The following is a 12,437-nucleotide window of genomic DNA, read 5'->3' on the forward strand; positions in this document are numbered from 1 at the left end:
TAGGACGAGGGGCAATGGCCGTAAATGAAACACAACAAGTTCTACCTCATGTGCGGACCTCAGGTTCCCACACGAGGAAGAACTTCTTCCCATGGAGGTGGCAGAGCACTGGAACGGCCGCACAGGGCGGGCGTGGAGTCTCCCTCTGTGGAGACATCCCAAACCCACCTGGGTGTGTCTCTGTGTCACCTACCCCAGGTGACCCTGCCTGGGCAGGGGGTTGGACTGGGTGATCTCCAGAGGGCCCTTCCAACACCAGTATTCTGGGATTTCTTGATGGCTGTTCCTCTGTCCCGTTGGGGTGTGAGGTGCCAGCCACGCTGGGCACTTTGTGATGCAGGATTTGGGCGATGGGCGTCGCCTGGGTAACAAACCGAGGGCAGGGCCATAGAGCCCATGTCAATGGACTCTGTAACTGTTGGCCATCGATGTCCTCGGGTGGGTCACTGAGGGTGACATGGCCCCAACCTGCCCCTCCTGCAGTGACGGCACCAGCCCTTTCTGTGGAGATGACCCGAACCAGCCCTTTCTGCCATGACAGCCCCAGCCAGCCCCTCCTGTGGTGCCATAAGAGCCCCAATGACCCTTGAGTGCCACCAGTCCCTCCTGTGGTGTCCCTGGAACCCACTGACCCCCGATCGCTGGCAGTGGTCAGCGAGGGGCCTGGCACCTGTCAGTGCTGCCTGAGGAGGGGAACCCCCAGAACACAGAGATTTGCTGTGGACATCACCCGAAACAGGCCAAGGATTCATCTGTTTTTCATTCCCTTTGACACCAAAGCACCAGCTGCTCTCCGGGTACCTCTGCTCTAGAGGTGTGGACACTACAGAGGAATTCAATGCAGCAAAGACAAAATATATTTTCAAGTATGCCCCTTGGCACTGAGGAGGTTTTTAGGAGTTAAATGCAATCTGTAATGCTGTTAGCAAAGTGCTTAATCTCTGCTAGACTCTGAGGTTAGCACCTTCTGCAAGGAAATGGGATAAGAAGGAGGTGAGTCTCCATGTGGGCTCTCGTTTTTCCCCCAAAGACACACAGAGACCTGCTAAAGTCAGTTTAGTTTACATCAGTAGGTTCAGATCACACCCAGGGGCTTGTTTCCCTCGATATAAAAATCATCCTGCCTGAATGGAGGACATTTCTAAAATAATTGCAGCTAAATTTATGTGGGGGTGTTTTTTTTAATTTTTTTTAAATTTTCCCAAAATGTTCTCCCGGTGTAAAATGAGCAAAGCTACCCAGGCTGAAATTTAGGTCACTTATATGGCAAATAAAGATTAATCAAAACCATTACAGGATGTGTAATACACACAAGGTAATATAGTAATACACTTACTAACCAGGTAATTCTGGGAGGTGAAATATCTTTATTGGCAAATTTGAATGTTGCCTCAAACTAATTCGAAGCACATTTGTTTTCATGAAGAGAAGGTCAAACCTGATAAGGCCAAAAGTTTAAAATATAGGTATTTAAGCATCAGATCTTGGTCTTGCCACTGCTCTGAATGGAGTTTTGAAGGGCTTATTGCACCTTGAGCAGTTCCAGTTGGTTTGAGTGTGATTCTTTTGCAGTAGGATGTGTCCAAGCCAGGTGTTTATCCGTGCATGCAAAATATTCCATTGTCTTGCAAGAGCTTTGCATTTCTTTGGAAATTGCTGCACAGCACTTTGTACTATGTGGCCAAACCTGATCCCACAAACACTCCCAAGTTTAAGCACAGGACTAGGCCAGTTAAATATTGATTATCTATAAATGGTAGCTTGGCAAGGAGAACAAAGTGGAATTTTGCTGGAAATGGGTGTGGGAGTGACCAGTTTTATCACACCAAATGACTCTTCTAACAAATTTAGTCTTTATTTTCTGATTTTAGCATTTTGAAAGACCTTACACTGAAGAGTTAAAAACAACTTCAGGGCCCACAGATTTTTAAAAATATTAAACCTGTACTTTTGCTCTTAAACGTGTTTCCTAAAAGACTCCCTGAGTCAGGTGTTGCAATATTTCTTGTTCTCATGACACAGCAAAACCCATTAGTTTCCCCCTCCCCCTTTCATTTTTTACCACTTTTTAATGATTTTACTTTTTCAGGTGAAATCTACTGACCTTCTGGATCACAAGGGGCACTTCACTTGAGCCAGGGCTCTGGATGACTGTAAACATGATTTAGCAGAGAACACAGAAGCCGTGTGGTTTTTATCCACTGAGATGTGGTACCTCTGTGGAAAATCTAAGGAAATAAAAAGACTGTTTCAGGAAAAAATGAGAAACTCAGAATATCATAAAACTTTTCTTCTTTTTCCTCAAAGAGCATCGTATAATATCACATTACATGACTGAAATGAAAGCATCCCATTTATTTTTACAGATTAGCCACGGTGACCTCTGTGATTTATGCTCATGGCACTGGAAATGTTTGATATGAGGCAAGGGCCAACCTGGAAAAATAAATCCTAGATTTTCTCCTCCTACCATTTTTCCTTATGTTGAGGACATTTGCTGCCTTTCTGGAGAGCTTCCCCAGTCGATGTTTTATGTATGAAGCAAAAACTTCCACAACAAATGCACTGACAGACCTGTGTTTACTGTTCTGCACTATATGTTACTACACAGTCTTGCAATATTAAACCTAGCCCCAAACTAGACTTTGGAACCAGGCAGCATGCCCAAAATTGTGATAATCTCCTCCATAACAACAGAAAGAAATAAAATAACATTGCTGAAAGCTGAAAAGTTTTGTTTCAGTCCCCAAACTCCTAATGCACTTAAATGTATAAGTACTTTTAAATTACATTATGTACAATTACATTATATAAAAATCCATGCTGGAAGTTTGGTGATCTGGCTCAAGTCCTGCTCTTCTCACAGCACACATGGGAAAGCCCTCGCTGTCAGGGAGAATGAAAACAGAGCTGAGCAGACAGCAGGAAGCCTTCACCTAAATTTAAAATCTTTCAAGGGTTTCTGTGGGTGTTTGTCTCAAACAACCGACCTGAGTAGCAAAACACCCCTGGTCTATCCCTGGCAGCAGGAGATCAGCCAAGTTTCGTTCTTTTGCACAGGGACTCTCTCATTTTAGATTCATATTTAGGCAGCTATTAAATCTGGCCCGTCGTGTGGTTAAGGCACAAACGGGATTTAGGGGAGCTGGGCTCAGTCCCAGCTCTGCCACAGACTTCCTGCGTGATCTTGGGCAAGTCTTCTCCCAGGGCTCACAAAATGGGGCAGTTTTGGGGTTTTTTTTTCAAGCTTCTGCTCTGGCAGTTCAAGGCATTACATGAAATTCTCCGTTCGCTGGCATGAACAGATAAATAAAGTAAATACACCGTGTTTAGGCTTTTAAGGAGATAAGCTTGAAACCACGATCAGAGTGTAGCCTAATGGCTCAAAGTTGGAGAACACATTTTAGAAGTCCTTTTGAAAGCTGTTTTGAGTGCCTGCCCCATGAGCTGGAATATAAAAATTCTACACTCTTGATTTCTGCGTAACAATATCTATTTGCAAAATCAGGATCACGCTGCTTCTCTGCTTACAAAACAGTTCACAAACTGTTTGTGCAACATTCAGATGAGACCGAGACTAGAAAACGGTATCATTTATGAGAAGCTTTATCAGTGTTTTGTGGCTTCTTTTTTTTTCTTTTTTTTTTTTTTCTTTTTTCTGCGTTTCCCCCTTTGCACAAATTACTTCTTTCAGCATTATTTGAGCGAATCGAGCCGATCCCGCCGTGCCGGGGATCGGGGCTGCTGGTGCGTGTTTACAGGAAACGCCTGCGCTCGTTAGACCCGGGCTCAGATTTGACTAACTCACATGATCACATTGACTGAATGAAGACACGGATGAGACGGGCGATGAGAAAGCTGCGAGCAACCGGGTTCTTGCGACATCAGATAATCCACGGAGGGCTGCGCAGAAACCAGCAGGCGCTGCCCTCCCCCCCGCCAAGAATGCGCCTGGCTCCTGCATTAGTGACTATCTCCTCACCCATATTCACTTACAGCTCCCTCATCAACACCCCCCTTTGCATTCTACACCAAAGAGCTGCATTCTTTATACATGCACTGTAGGTACTTTGATGCTATTCGGAGGTATTTCGATGCTCAGCTACTTTCTGAGCAGCGCATTTAACGCACAACAGTTTATTTTTATAGCGATAAAGAAGTCGCAGGGGGTTTCTTTCGTTGTTTTGTACATCCTGTCTGTGTAAACTCATAGATTTCAAGTCCTGCGAGGCACGTTGACAGTGCAGCTATTTAAAGATTTTTCTGTTTGACCTTGATTTTTTGTTTTCGCCGTGTATGAACTTTAACAGACTTGAAGCATGACGTGCCTTTTCTTTTTACTCATTGCAGCGCACACGGCATAGGAAAATACATGTAAACAGAAACCTCTTCAATAGCACATAGATTTCTCAAAGAAAACACATCAAATTTTTTGCTCAACCTGTAGTTTTGTTCCTGTACTTTGTCCTGCAAATGGATCCTTTTTGAGACGATGGCACAGCACAATGTGAATGTTCTCTTTCTGTGGGGTGAGAGATCCCTGGGATCCCACTGTTATTTATTCCAGCACATGGTAGCTGTCTGATAGAGTCTATCACAACAGCAGTAACAGCAGCATCGTTGCTGCTGCAGTGATAGAAAGAGATTGAAGATTTGCATGGAGAAGTAAAATCTTTTATTGGATGTGGTCGGAGGAGAGAGAAGAGCTCTCAGGCACACAAGCCCTTCCTCAGGGCTGAAACAAGCCTCACATGCATCTGTGCAGGGAGTGCAGAGAAATGCATTGGGGAGATACAAATTATACAAAAAGGGCTTCTTGGGCAGATAAACAGAGTGAGGATGATGAAGTCATACCCTGTGCCCAGAATGGCTCAGTTATCAGCACCACAGGCCTTAAACTCTTGTTGTAACTTTCCAAATTGTCCTGCCCAGCGTCACATGGCTTTTACTCTGAATATCAAGAGTTGGATCTAGAGACTGCCTGTTAATCCTCTCCCTTCCTTGATTAGTTTGAACTTCCAGTCTTCTCGCCCTGGGTTTGTAAACTGCTTCTTTCTATTGCTTGGATAGGGCAAAATAAAAGTACATTCACTCATGCTAATTAGCACTTGACACCATTCTTCAATTAAAAGCAAGTCTAATATTAAAAGCCCAACCCTGTGCTGACTATTCACATACAAAGGTAGGTGTGCACTGAACTGGTTCTAAAATTGAAGCCTATTGTTTTGATAGGATGGCATGTTTAAATTCTGTATTTGTTAATACAACTTTCCTCACTCTATTACTGAGCTCAGTGCATGCTTGTCACAAAATAAGTTGAAAAACCTCTGACTTTACAGATTCATGAGCTCTGTAAGATCTTGGATTTTTGGAGTAGATAAGCCAGAGTTTTACAGCCACATTTCAGTTCTGACACTTGTGCTGTAGGTGTAATTCAAATGTCACCTTTTTCCCACTTCTCCTTTTGGGGTAATTTTTTATTTTACCTTCAGTTATAGAAGTTTGACTCCTCTTTGTCTTGATGTTAAATGAAATCGAAACTGCAGGTACACCAATAACATTTGCAACAGGGTCTGTCATCAAAATAATGGAAGTAGGTTCTCAGAGTCTCACAAAATATTTCCAGACTGAAGAAGGTTAATTTCTTTACTTCCTATGGCATATTCCAAAACTGCCTTTAAGGATGGCAGTTACTGCTCCTTGTAATTGTGATGTGGAGGCAGATCCTTAAGAACTGTCCCATGAGCAAGGAAACAAAATTATCTACCTTAAGATAGCAGAGAGACTGGATGCATCTGTGCACATTAATTCAGAGTTAAGGAAGTATTCATTTGGTAAAATTGAATACATTCATTATGTAAAGTTACCTAGGTGTAATACCTAGAACAACACGACCAGTTCAGTTAATTTTTTGAGCCATACTTTTGCACGAGTATTTACCTTAGAGTGTGTCCTCACATTGGGCTGTAGTGCTACTACAACATTTAATCCCCCAAAGTGCAGAGCAGAGAGAAGAGGATTCATAAAATGACTTTTTGTTTCCTTTCCCAACTTTCACGGGACATTAAAAAATAATAATTATCTCTCATAAACTGAAAGTGCTGATGCTTTAATAATGGATGATAGGATTCTTGCACATGTGTTTACTAATTTATAAACACCACACAGCTTCAGAATGAAAAGTGTTCTATAAATAGAAACCTAATATTGATCAATCCTGACGTGGAATTACCATTCTTGGAGGGTTACAACGGGTTGGTTTTTGGTTTTTTTTTACTTCCTCCTAATCTTATAACAAAGAATTCCCCGAGCTTGGCTCTTTGTTATCATTATTTGTTTCTTCCTATTGTACTTTCAGCAGCACTTCCTCCTTGTATGAGACATGCAGGAAGAAAAACCCGAGGCTTCTGAGTTCTGAATGCAGTAGAGCTGGTATGTCACAAATGTGCATTTGAAAAGTGTTAAAAGAGCCAAGGAATTGTTTAAAACCAGGAATTAGCATGACACTTGGCAAAGGCATGGTGCCAGAGATCCCTGGTTTCTAGTGCCATTTAATGGGAACGAGTATCCCTTGACCTGGGGGACAGTGACACTGGCACAGTCACACACAGAGGATTGAGAATTACTATTCCAACACCAGAAGAAGATATCCTTTACTTCCAAACACATTCTCCCTTTTCCTCTTTCACCACTGGCAAGTAACCTGACCCCCGTCTTTGCATTTCTTATGTTTATTTGATTTATATTTTTCTGCTTCCCTCTCCTTTCAAAGTCAGGTTCTTACAAGTGTGGGGGGACACGGTGGGTGCGGGGGCAGACAGGTGATGAACATTTGCCACCTCTGTTCTGGGGGAAAGGGGAGGGGGAACAGCAAACCCAAACTTCCCAGAGCTAAGAAGCTTTCAAGTACCTTTGGAAACCGAGCCCAAAGCGCAGTCTCTGCACCACTCCTGCCCTGCTGACTTGGGCCAAAAGTTTCCCAAACAATCCCACCAGGGAAGTTTTGCCAATACTCACACCCAGGCAACTCTCACAGGCAGCCACTATCAGCAAAACCTGCCAGCTTACCATAAATGTAACAAAATGCTGAGCTCCTGCTTACCCAGTGCCTTTTCCCCACTCTTCACTCACTGCTGGGCTGCAGGAGGATGAGGATGGAAGGTGAAGGCTGGGACCAGAGCAAGGCTTCAGCTGGTGCATATCAATATCACAGTCCTGCCTTTAATGGAGCCACAATAATTTCCAGCAGCTGTGACTTCACCACAGCATTTTAAAGTGCTTAAGGGGAGTTTTGATTCTAAACCCACTATTTCTGCGGGGCCCAGTGCTGGGGTGATGGGCAGGGGGCTGCAGGGACATGGCAGCCCCCTCAAAACCTGTCCTTCAACAAACCAGAGTTCCACTCACGTGTGGAAATTCAAAATGTGACATTGGTGTTTCGCTACAATGGAAGTATTGTCTATTGGACACAGTAATATCTTCCTGCAGGCTGTTCGTGCCAGGATATTATTCAAAGTAAATCATCGGATTTTGCTTCTTTTTTGCCATTGTTACATTATTTCCTGTATAACATTTTTTTCCCCTCAAAATAAATTCTCTCTTATTTCATATTGAAGTTTTTGAGAGGATTAAAAAAAAAAATAACTGGAATTTTTTGTACAGTTATAAAGCCTGTTTTCAAACGAGACAGTGACACACACAACTGAGGACACTTTAAGCTTAAACTACATATGAGGCAAAGAGGAAGGTGACCTGTTCTGTGGAAGCAAATGCAGAAATTAAACCATCAGACATGAAATAACAAGTGGAATTGAAATGTAAACCCTTTACAGTTTATTCATCTGAGGTGGTGTCACCACAGGTTGAATAGGAGAAGATTGTTATATGGGGCTTTTTTAACGTGGGAGTGTTCTTCCAGAGTAATGGGATGTTATAGTTTTATAACTTCACTATAGTGAATTTTCTATTAATAGCTGGGGAGAAGACAGCTCATTCCTGTGAGGAAGAAAGCAGGATATTTGGTATAGACTATGCCACGTGCAGTAGGTGGCTGTGAGACGGTCGACTTGTCTCCCAGGTCTCCTAAAACTGGTTTTGGTGCCGACAAAATCCGTGCCCAGCAGATGAAACCAGAGCTTCCTCAAGGACTCCTGGTGACACTACAAACCCGGAGCGTGAAAAAAACGCTTCCTGCTGCTGCCGCTTCCTGCTGCTGCCACGGGAGCAGCACAGGGGACTTCACTCCGTGGTGGTGTTTTTGTCAGGCTGAGAGGTGAATTAAAGCCTTTAACACACGGGTCTAGAAAAGGGTGTAAGCTGGCAATGCTGTGTCCTCTGGTGTTGTGCGTGTGGATTTAGATAAATACCTTCAGCAGACTTTGAAAGGTTACGGTGAATGTCGTTGCTTTATACAGAAAAGCTCCATAATCTGTTCTGTTGGGGTACGGACCAAAATGGTTGTAAGAGGTGGATTTTCAAGAGAAATTAGGAACTCTATGAGTGTTGCAAATGTGTGTGAAGCTGGATGGCTGCTTTAGGCATGTAATTATTTTAATTCTGGTATGGAAACCAGGTAATTGTATGTGGAAGCAGCTAATTGAGCACATTTTAATTTGCTTTTACCTGCACAGACACTCGGGAGGGATGGCAAGAGCTCACTGTGAATTAAATGCCCTCTGCATTTTCTACCTGCAGCAACCCCAGGCACATCTAAGGTTCTTATGTCCTGCTATGGATCCCATACAGAACTGCTTTGGAAGGAATGAGATCCTACAGTTTTCAGTGCCCCAGCCCATGCCAGTTTGCTGACCCCCCTTCCTCATCCTGCTGCCCCCCAGGAGCTTTGCAGCTCCACTGCAATGCTTTGTACACTCAGTTTTGGCACTGCCCCTCACTCTGGGACTTTTTAGCCCCGTGCACAAAGGCAAAGAGAAGAAAGGCAAGGCAGGATGTGTCTTTCTGGGTTCGCCAGGAGGATTTGTTTTCCTTTTTGGAATATAGACAGAGAGGGGGAGAGCGAGTGCATCAGGAGACACCAGAACATCTCAATAGCGTTTTCCTCTGCTCTCAGTTTCCCTACCCCTGGCAACATGCTGACAAATCAAGAACTGCCATCCTATATCCACTACTCCAGCTGTCAGCCTGGAGCAGTGCATCTCCTTGCCGGAGCACGGCCTTCCCTTTGTTTCAGCTTTGGAAATAAAATCACAGTTTGGAAAATAAAGGGGAAAGAATTCTATTCTAGGGCAGTAAAGTCACTAATCCTTTTTACAGGTTCATAACTGAGTTAACTGCTTGGAACGAGAAGCCTCACGGTGAATGATAATGGATTCGTAGTAACAGGATGCCTTGTATTTAATATAATAACCAGTTATATAATGAGTCAGCAGACTCACTAAACTCACCTACTACTTAGGCTTATAAATATTTTCATAGATTTAAATTATTCTCAGTAAGAAATATTTATCATCTGAACAGCCTTTGTTTCTACTTGCTCATGTTTCAGGGGAGAAAAAAGACTTTTTGAAGATAGCTCTGACTGTATCACATTTTTGAAGCTGGCTCAGAGAAGGTCGTGCACTATGTTAATGTCCTGGACTTTCATGTCTGTCACAGGAATAGGTCAAAGGTAATGTGAGTTTTTGTGGGGCTTTTAGAACATGCCTTGTGTAGGAGTTGAGTGTCTTACAGAGGCACAGGCTGCAGAGGTAGCACCAGTATTGAAGTCACCCACAATTTAATTAAAAGTCATAGATGGCCACAGGAACAAGAGAACCACTGATGTGTAGTGGTACAAGCACTTTACAAGCAGTAGAAGTCATCACCAAACCCATTTTATAGAGGGAGAGACTGAGGCTTGCAAAGGCACAGTATTTTCCCCAAGATCTGAGTATGGGACACAGCCACTGAACCAAGTGTATCAAGCCTTTAAAGATACCATACAACAGCCATGTGACATCTAATGAGCCAAATCCATGGACCTGGCACTAATTAGCCAAGCAAGAAACAGAATGGGAAGATGCAATACCCTGGGATTAGCAAGGGCTGCTCTGGGCTTAGGCATTTGCAGGCAAATACCCCTTTTTTTTTCACCAGAGAAAATAATTTTTTCACAGAGAAAATAATTTTTTTTGTCCTTTACTTCCTTGTTCAAGAAAGATCTAAGGGCTGGATTGGCCCTTTATCTGGGATTTCTGTCTATAAGGGCAGCACAATTAAAATTTACATCCCAAATTCCCAGGTCTGTGCAATGGATTTGTAGATGTTGTAGCACTTTCTCGGAAATCTTGGATTCATTGAGCACATGGTGCATGGTTGATTCACACACTTAGAGTAAGTTTGATGCATCCTGGATACATCAGCTTTATTCTCCCGTTTATTCCACGTGCCATTGCACAGCACATGTGCCCCTGTTTCTGTCCAGGAAATCCCAGACAGAAATGTATGGGCCCCAGATTAGCTGTTCACAGCCAAGGAAGGGCTGAGTGGATTATGGAGCTGGGAGGAATATATTGACTCATGGCTTTGGACACAATACCTGTCATCCCAATGCAAAATCTCAAGGGGAAATATGAGAGATTTCCATTAACCACTCGGCTTCATTTCCCCCCGTTCATTGTCTAGGTTTCTTCAGGCTGAATCTTCATCCCACAATATTCAGGAAGTACCAGCCAGGCTGTTTTCCTTGGGAGAGGCTGAGAGCACAGTTTGGGCCATGGCAGTCAGATGCAGACAATCCCTAACCCGAGTTATTTATAAAAATGTAACAAAGGAAACCTAATTAAATGGAGTATTAGACCCTCATCTGTGACTCTCATTGTTTGCAAGGCAAAGTTGACCAGGAAAAGTCCATGATTTAAAAAAAAAAATAAAAAAAAATCCCTGAAACTGCTCCTTAAGTTTGCAGGAGCTGCTCATTTACAACACAACAGGACATAATAGTGTGTAATATTTCCAAAACCTGCTCTGAGGATGGTGGCTTGAACTGAAATGTTTGTTAATACAAGAGCTAAGGCTGTTTGTACATGAAATGAATGCCTCTGAAATGAATAAACTCAAGTATTATGAATGTAACATCATGCAAAACAATAGAAAAAAGTGCAGAAAAAAACCAAGGAATCAGTAGGGAAAATATCTGTTGCCCCAAGACTTAAGTTGTAATGATTTTCTAGAATCTTAAATGCTAAGTTAAAACTGCTTCATCGCAGATTTATTTTGCATATCATATTTTGTCAATAAACAAGGGGTGAGCAACACTAAAGCCTGGAGTTAAAAGTGGTTGCAGGAATTGAGGGCAGATGTCTCCAGAAGCTGAGAAGAATTCAGATGTTCTGTGTATATCTCTGGCTCACTTTTAGAATTTTCTTCCCCTGTATCTTTTCATTTGTTAAGTGATTCGCAAGAAATCAACCCGCCTATATTTAATTAGCTTTATAAATCAAAGGTGACAATTCTTTAGTAACCTGTATTATTTCCCAGCCAGAAAAATGCTGACAAATTTATTTATTGACCTGTTGTGTTTTGCAAGGACAGCCAATGTTATATTGATCCAGCTCTCCCAAATACTGTAGCAGGGGCAATAACATCCCGAGTGTCTCCACATAATCACTGTTCTGAGTGATATCCCCCCTCTCTCACGAAAATGCAAATGCACCCATCCCCCAGCCCTGCCCTCTTCTGGCTTTTGGGAAGGATCCTTATTGCTGGAAATTAAAAAAAAAAAAAAAAAGGAGGAGAGCAGAGACCTTCACGTTTACTTGGGGTAGAGTTTGTCATCAGAAGTGATCGTCTGTAACTACGGCTGCAACTTTAATTATATCTCCACTAACAGCTCCCCCACCCCCAGCACTTGCTGTAAACTTCCTTTGTATCACCCAGGAATCCTGCAATCCTTCATGGGAAAACCCCTATTGAAGTCAACGGGGGTGACTCCAGATTTCCTGAGGTCTTCCTTCTGTAACACGTGTATTTAAGGCGTAAACTTTGCTACCTGATGCCTAAAAGCATGAAATGTGCAGAAGATCTTTGGGAGAACAGCATTTCCATTTTTAGTTCATGGTGAAATGAAAAAAATAAATGAAGACTTCAGCGTTTGACCTACTGGGATCCCTCACTTGACAATCACTCATGAGTCAGGGTGACAAGGTCACGTTCCTTATTCTTTATTCATTTAACCGTTTGATAATTATAAGTAGCGATGGAAAGCAAGCAATCCTCATATCCTCACAGTTAATAATCTTCCCAGACCCCAGGGTACAGATTGGGAAAATGGAGGAAACAATGGGGAAAGGTTCAAAATTGTTTCCCATAATCCATTACCATCGGGTAAGGGAAAAAAGTGTATCTTTGGAAAAGCGTGTTCATTTACATTTCCAGCCAAACCCATCCTGCAGCGAGCTGTAAGGGTAGAGAACACACTGAAAATAGGTTTGGAATAT

The sequence above is a fragment of the Chiroxiphia lanceolata genome, chromosome 17 (assembly GCF_009829145.1).
Source record: "Chiroxiphia lanceolata isolate bChiLan1 chromosome 17, bChiLan1.pri, whole genome shotgun sequence".
Classification (NCBI taxonomy): domain Eukaryota; kingdom Metazoa; phylum Chordata; class Aves; order Passeriformes; family Pipridae; genus Chiroxiphia; species Chiroxiphia lanceolata.